Source organism: Coenobita brevimanus, chromosome 5 (genome assembly GCF_032717465.1).
Source record: "Coenobita brevimanus isolate Jiangsu-jjx chromosome 5, ASM3271746v2, whole genome shotgun sequence".
NCBI lineage: Eukaryota > Metazoa > Arthropoda > Malacostraca > Decapoda > Coenobitidae > Coenobita > Coenobita brevimanus.
Window position 1 is genome coordinate 23,917,831 of NC_136958.1, and position 6,849 is coordinate 23,924,679.

The following is a 6,849-nucleotide window of genomic DNA, read 5'->3' on the forward strand; positions in this document are numbered from 1 at the left end:
ACTCCTAGCTCTAAAACTATTCACGAGATAATACTCACTCGTTCTTACTTAGGTATTTATAATTAAAGTCTATAGGCACTACCTTACTGGTGATTATTGATTCATTTTTATTAATTTACATAATAGTTTTCACAGTCAGTTGTTTAATTTTCTTTTTTTACCAGTTTAAGTAGATAAAACTGGTCACCACTAACCTGTGCCTATATTCTTTATTCTTGATTATTGACATCTTTCTCTGAAAAATTGCAGTCAGTACTGAGTTGCTAGTACTTAGATTGAGTTAGCATCATGTCGACCAGCATCTATGTACAGGAAGCCAAAGATATGAGTCTTACGGACCCAACTGAAATTAAGGAGTTTGTCTTCTCTCAGTTTAATTACGAACAGCAGCACGAGAATGATGCTCGTGAAGAGCATCGAATTCAGCGTGAGGAACGCGAAAAGGAGCGTGAATATGAGCGAGAACAGAGCGAACATGAGCGGAAACAACGTGAACTCGAGTTAGAACAAGAGCGACAACAACGTCAACACGAGTTAGAACAACGCGAGAGAACGTCAACACGAGTTAGAACAACGTGAGAGAGAACGTGAATACGAGCGTGAACAACGAGAACATGAACGTGCCGAGCGAGAAGCACGCAAAAAACGCGAATTTGAAATGTTGAAGCTCAAGCGAGATTCCTTGGCTTCAGACACGTCTGGTGCAGCTGGTCCAAGCTCCACGAGCATTCTCCCTGCACATGTTATGGCGACCCCACACATCAAGCTTCCCCCATACAAAGATGGCGAGCGAATCGAGCCATACATAGCTCGTTTTGAAGACATGGCTCAACTGTACCAGCTGGATGATGCAGCTAAGCGGCTTCAGTTTCTTAGCCTGTTTGAGGGCCCTGCCCTCAATTTTCTCCACAGAATTCGTGGAGACAATCTCACGTATGAGATGATGAAGGCGCCACTCATCAAAGCATACGGTCTCACAGTTGACGACGCCAAGAGTCAGTTCATGAGGGCTCGTTTACAGGATAAAGAGACTGCTGTTCAGTTTCTTGACCGGCTTACTGCTTACTTAGATGAGTGGATGGAGAAAGATGAAACTCCTTCCACGCATGAGGGGATAATTGACCTTATGCTGTGCACACAACTGGAAAAGTCGTGGCCTACTGAACTTGTGGCTCAACTTAAGATCTGCCAGGTGGGAGATGCCAGCCAAATGGTGAAGAAGGCTGATGCATTCTTTACTGCATACGGGTATCAAACTCGCAAGCAGCATACCTGGAACAGGAAACCTGATAAAGCTGGGAAACCATCTCAGACTGAACCCCAGCAACAAGGCCGTTCTCAAAATAATGGCCAAGGTCCAAAACCACAGAAGAAGGACCAGGGGCAAAACACTCAGAAACCTGAGTGGAAGCGGTACGATAAACAGAACCCTAACAAGCAGCAGTACCGGTATTTCAAGCAGCAGCAGGGCAAGGACAAACCACGTAACCCTCAGTCAGGGCAATCGACTTTAGTGTATCGGAGGCAGGATGCAAATGCAGCCCTTATGCCACAACAAGCGTACAGTGATGCCAACCCCACCAGTACAGGTACTTCCCTGCAGTTCACTAGTTCCCCAGTGACAGTGAACCCTCCTTCACAGGTGGTCAATGCTCCAGCTCCTCAGATGGTGAGCATGACCCCTCAGGTGTCAAGTTCTCAGGGCACCACATTTGCTGCATCGTTTGTTCCGCAGTCCCACCAATGACTGGCTGCTACCTCCTCAGACCCTTCCACCAGTAACACTGCCTTTCTTGTTCAGCCAGGGTTTGTGGGAGGTGTTTCTGTAAATGTACTGAGAGATAATGGTTCCTCAGGTTGCTCTGTCAAGCAAAGTTTAGTTTGGCCCAACGAGTACATGGGTAAGCAGATCCAAGTTAGACTTATTGATGGGTCAGTGAGATTGTTCCCTGAGGCACGTATCCAGGTGGCATCTCCTTTCTACACTGGGTTGACAGCTGCTGTTGTCATGCCAGAACCTTTGTTTGACCTCATTATCGGCAACATACCGGGCGTCAAAAACAGTTGCGTCGTAGATGTTGCTACTCAGATTTCGGCTGTTGCAGTAACACGAGCCATGACCAGGGTTCCGAATCGTGTCACCCTGTTGACTGTCGCAACGCTGCAAGATTTGATTCGTAGTCAAGACGTTGTCCAAGAACAACAGTCTGACCCGACACTTGCCTCAGTGTGTAAGAAGCTGGAGGGTAAAGTGATTAAATATTCATGGGGAGGTCAAGCCAGGTTCCTTCGCAAGCGAGGACGGGTATACCGTGATCACAAACACCCCAGGGCGAGGTTCGACTGCAGTTCGTTGTTCCCACAAAGTATCACCGGGCAGTGTTCGAATTGGCTCATTGTTTAGTCATGGAGGTCACATGGGCCAAAAGAAAACCTCTGACCGCATCCATGCTGACTTTTTCTGGCCAGGAATGGGACAGGAAATAAAAAGGCTTGTGCGTTCCTGCGATGTGTGTCAGCGTACCACTGACCGGGGACGTGTCCATCCTGCGCCATTGAAACCAGTGCCTGTAATCTCTGAACCATTCGAGAGAGTAGCAGTTGACATTGTTGGGCCAATCTCTCCTAGGGCAAGTGATGGATCAAGGTATATCCTCACTATTGTTGATTTCAGCACACGGTGGCCTGAAGCCGTGGCCCTTAAGAATATAGAGGCTGTCACTGTTGCTGGGGCGTTGATCGAAGTGTTTTGTCACGTAGGTATCCCCAAAGACATCATAAGCAACTGGGGTTCACAGTTCACCTCTGCAATGATGAAGCATTCAGGTTGTTGTCCATCCGAGGCCTGCGAACTACGCCTTATCATCCCATGTGTAACGGGCTATGTGAGAGGTTCAATGGGACTCTCAAGATGTTAAAGCGCATGGCCGCTGAACAGCCAAAGGAATGGCCACGGTTCATTGCTCCTCTTCTGTTTGCTTATCGAGAAGTCCCATGCACTCCTTGAAGTTCTCTCCTTTTGAACTGGTGTATGAAAGGTCGGTCTGTGGACCACTTCAAGTCCTTTGTGAGTTGTGGGACTATGAAGAACCTGACCCTGAAGTCAAGACCACCTACATCTACGTCCTTGATCTAGCTGACCGCCTCCAATCGACATGCGAGTTAGCTAAGGAAGAATTGATCAAGGCGCGCGAAGTTCAGAAAGCCTATTATGATAAGGCAAAACTTCGGAAGTTTAGTCCAGGCGATAAGTGCCTGGTGTTACTCCCCACTGCCCAGAACAAGTTGTTGGCGCAGTGGAAGGGTCCATTTGATGTAGTAGAGTGCATTTCAGATCTCAATTACATAATTCAGATGGGGAATCTTCGCAAAAGGTTCCACATTAACATGTTGAAGGCTTATCATGAGTCAGACCCCGAGGAGACTGGCCTACGAGTAGCTGATGATAGTTACCAGCCACTGGAAGAAACCAGGGTAGCCGTGGTGATCCCAGCTGATGACCATGATGACGAGCTCTTAACCGCTCAGTCCCATCAGGAAGAGACTGTCGGAGATGTTTTACTTAACGCTGACTTAGCATTGGGTGATCAGAATGCCATAAGGTCATTGCTCTGTCAGTATGCTGATGTCTTCTCTGACCAACCTAGGCTTGCAAAGGTTGATTGTCACAAGATTGAGTTGACCAGCGATACTCCCATAAAGGTTAAGCCATATCCGATTCCCATGCGACTACTGGGCGCAGTAGACAACGAAATTGCTGACATGGAGACTGCAGGTATTATTGAAAAGTTCTCATCTCCTTACTGCAGTCCAATGGTAGTAGTTCGCAAGAGAGTTGGTGGAGTCAGGATTTGTGGCGACTATAGGAGGCTCAATGCAATCACCAAAGTGGATGCTGAGCCGATGGGTGACCACATTGCCATCTTCTCCAAGCTGGCAGGGTCACGATATTTTACGAAGGTCGATTTGGCAAAGGGATTCTTCCAGATTCCCCTTCACCCCGAGAGCCGTCAGTTCACTGCCTTTGCTACTCCTAGGGGGTTGTACCAGTATAAAGTCCTCCCATTTGGACTTACCAATTCCCCAGCAGTATTCAATTGTGCCATGAGACAAGTGCTCCATGGTATTGTAGGAGTAGAGATGTTCATTGATGATGTCCTCGTTCATTCTGCCACGTTGGAGGAGCACCTTAGACTCTTGGAAATTGTCTTCAGTAGACTCCAGAGTTTCAACATGACTGTCAAGCCTAGCAAATGTAAGATTGCTCACATTGAGGTGGAGTTCCTCAGACATAGTGTTGGCAACAATCACTGCAGGTGTCAGGGTGACAAGATCAGGAAGGTTAGAGAAGCCCCGAGACCCGTGACCAAGAAACAGGTTAGGGCATTCCTTGGCCTAGTGGGGTATTATAGGAGTTTTATCCCCAGCTTTGCTCTCATTGTCCAACCATCGTATGAGGTGCTACAGAAATATGCTCCAAGCACCATTGAATGGGTAGAAGCCCAAGAGAGATCTTTTATTGCTCTTAAGAACATGTTATGCAAGGAGCCTATCATGCAGTTGCCTGATTCCAACAAACCTTTCATACTACGCACTGATGCTTCACAAGATGGAGTAGGTGCTGTATTGATGCAGGAATCGGAAGGTGGAATCTTCCCAGTGGCATACCACAGCCGTAAGCTAAAACCCGCCGAGAGGAATTACAGCACTGTTGAGAAGGGACTCTTGGCTGTGGTTGATGGTGTTAAAAAATATTATTATTATTTATATGGGGGACCATTCATTCTGGAAACTAATCATATGCCACTCACTAGTCTTAGCAAGGCCAAGACGGCCAATGCAAGATTGACACGCTGGACACTGTATTTACAGCAGTTTAACCTTGTTGTGAGATACATCAAGGGAAGTGATAACGTAGGTGCAGACCTGATGTCTCGCCTGCTAACTACTGACTAACACGGGCAACTGTTGTATGCTGGGTTCCATAAGATAGGCGGCCTCAGAGATTTGAGTAATCCAAGGACCACCCTGGTTCCCAGTTAGTGTACCAGTAAGACCTGACGTCTCGCCCGTTGGCCCTACAGGACACAGTATGTCCAGGGCCTGTACATACATGTATACCATAAGTTAGGGGGGAAGTTTGAGAACCCTGCAGAGACAGTCCGAGGCTGTGTATGAATTACCTTGTGGAACGTCTCGAGCTGTGGGCCTCTCTGAGGATTCCCAGAGAATGTACATTATCCACATGAGTGTTCACACCCACAGTGGGTGTTAAAACGTGACCTGCCCGAGATTGCTTAGCAATTCTCAGCTTCCTGTATTAGTCGTAAGTGTAGAGTTAGGTTAACCAGTAAACTGCCCGTTCTAAGAAATTTGAGCAATTCAAGAACTGGCACGTTTCCTGGTTAATAATGTTAGGTTAACTAGTAAACTGCCCGTCCTAAGAGATTTGAGCAATTCAAGAACTGGCATGTTTCCTAGTTAATAAGCGTTAACCAGTAAACTATAAGGGTTCTAAGCAATTTGTGAATTCAAGAATTACGTTTCCTGGTTAATAATGACATAAGTACTGATTGCTAGGCAGAGAGAGAGAGAAGTAACAGTTTTGATGCTCCAACTTAATTCCTTTTGCAGGTGCAGCTGGTGGGTGCAGCATTGCCGTGCAGATCAGCTGGTTGTCCAAGTCGCATGCTGCCGCCCCTTCTCTTCTGCCTCGTCGTCATTACTTACTATAAATTTGTATTATATGATTTTACATGTAGGTACAGTTACACCACAACTGTCACACCTACACCGTGTATTAAATACATTACGCTACATAACAATTACTTGTTGATGTAAATGTAGCAAACTTTTCGCTCAGTTTGACCTGAGTACAGGATTTTTCACCATCGTCACGGAGTTTTTCCCTCAAGCTTGCTTCTATTAACGTAAATACGAGTTTTTTTTTTTTCGCTCACTGGCGACTGTGACTTTCTCCTGTAGCAGGATAGCACACACACATCACAGTGTGAATCTTGTGTGACTGAGTTAGGATTTATATGTATGTATGGGGTTGTAAAGGAGGTGCAGGGTAGGGCAGTGGATGTGGGGGTGGCTCTAATGAATGAGGGTGAGATTTGGAAGCTTCCGGTGTTGCTGTTTGCTGATGATACAGTACTTTTGAGTGAAGATGAACGGGAGTTGCAAGGTTTGGTGAATGAATTTGGGACAGTGTGTAGGAGGAGGAATCTGAAAGTTAATGTAAACAAAAGTAAAGTTATGATGTTTGAGAGGAATGAAGTCACAGAGTGTGCAGTGAGGTTGGATGTTGAGGATATGGAGAATGTGAGTGCATTCAAGTACCTGGGTAGTGTGATGAGTAAGGATGGAACTTTGGGGGATGAAGTGCGTGAAAGGGTACACCAGGGAAGGAAGGTCATTGGTACACTGAAAGCAGTGATGAGAAATAGGGAGGTGAGTATGGAAGTTAAGAAGTCACTGCATGATAGTATTGTGATCCCTACCCTGACGTATGGAAGCGAGGCGTGGACCTTGCAAGAGGGGAACAAGTCAAGAGTGAGAGCAGTGGAAATGAGTTACTTGAGAGGAGCATGTGGAGTGACGTGGAGGGACAGGTTGACGAATGCAGAAGTGAAGGAACGATGTGGGGTGGATGTGGATGTCGTTGAGAAGATTAGGAGAAATACACTGAGGTGGTTTGGACATGTGAAGAGAATGGAGAATGAAAGACTGACTAAGAGGGTGTATGTAGGTGAGGTGGAGGGAGGGAGAGGGAGAGGTAGACCGAGGATGAGGTGGATGGATGGAGTTGAGAGGTATATGAGGGAGGGGGGGATGAGTTGGGTA

General features: G+C 46.6%; 1 long non-coding RNA gene across 1 annotated transcript in view; it reads right to left on the reverse strand.

Annotated features, from left to right (window-relative positions):
• The window catches only part of LOC145398049 (uncharacterized), a 298,576-nt gene extending 292,656 nt beyond the window's left edge, over positions 1-5,920 (reverse strand). The window contains exon 1 of the long non-coding RNA XR_013897067.1: positions 5,870-5,920. This is a non-coding gene — a long non-coding RNA (uncharacterized LOC145398049). The remainder of the gene's footprint in view (positions 1-5,869) is intronic.
• Positions 5,921-6,849: the final 929 nt, after the last annotated feature.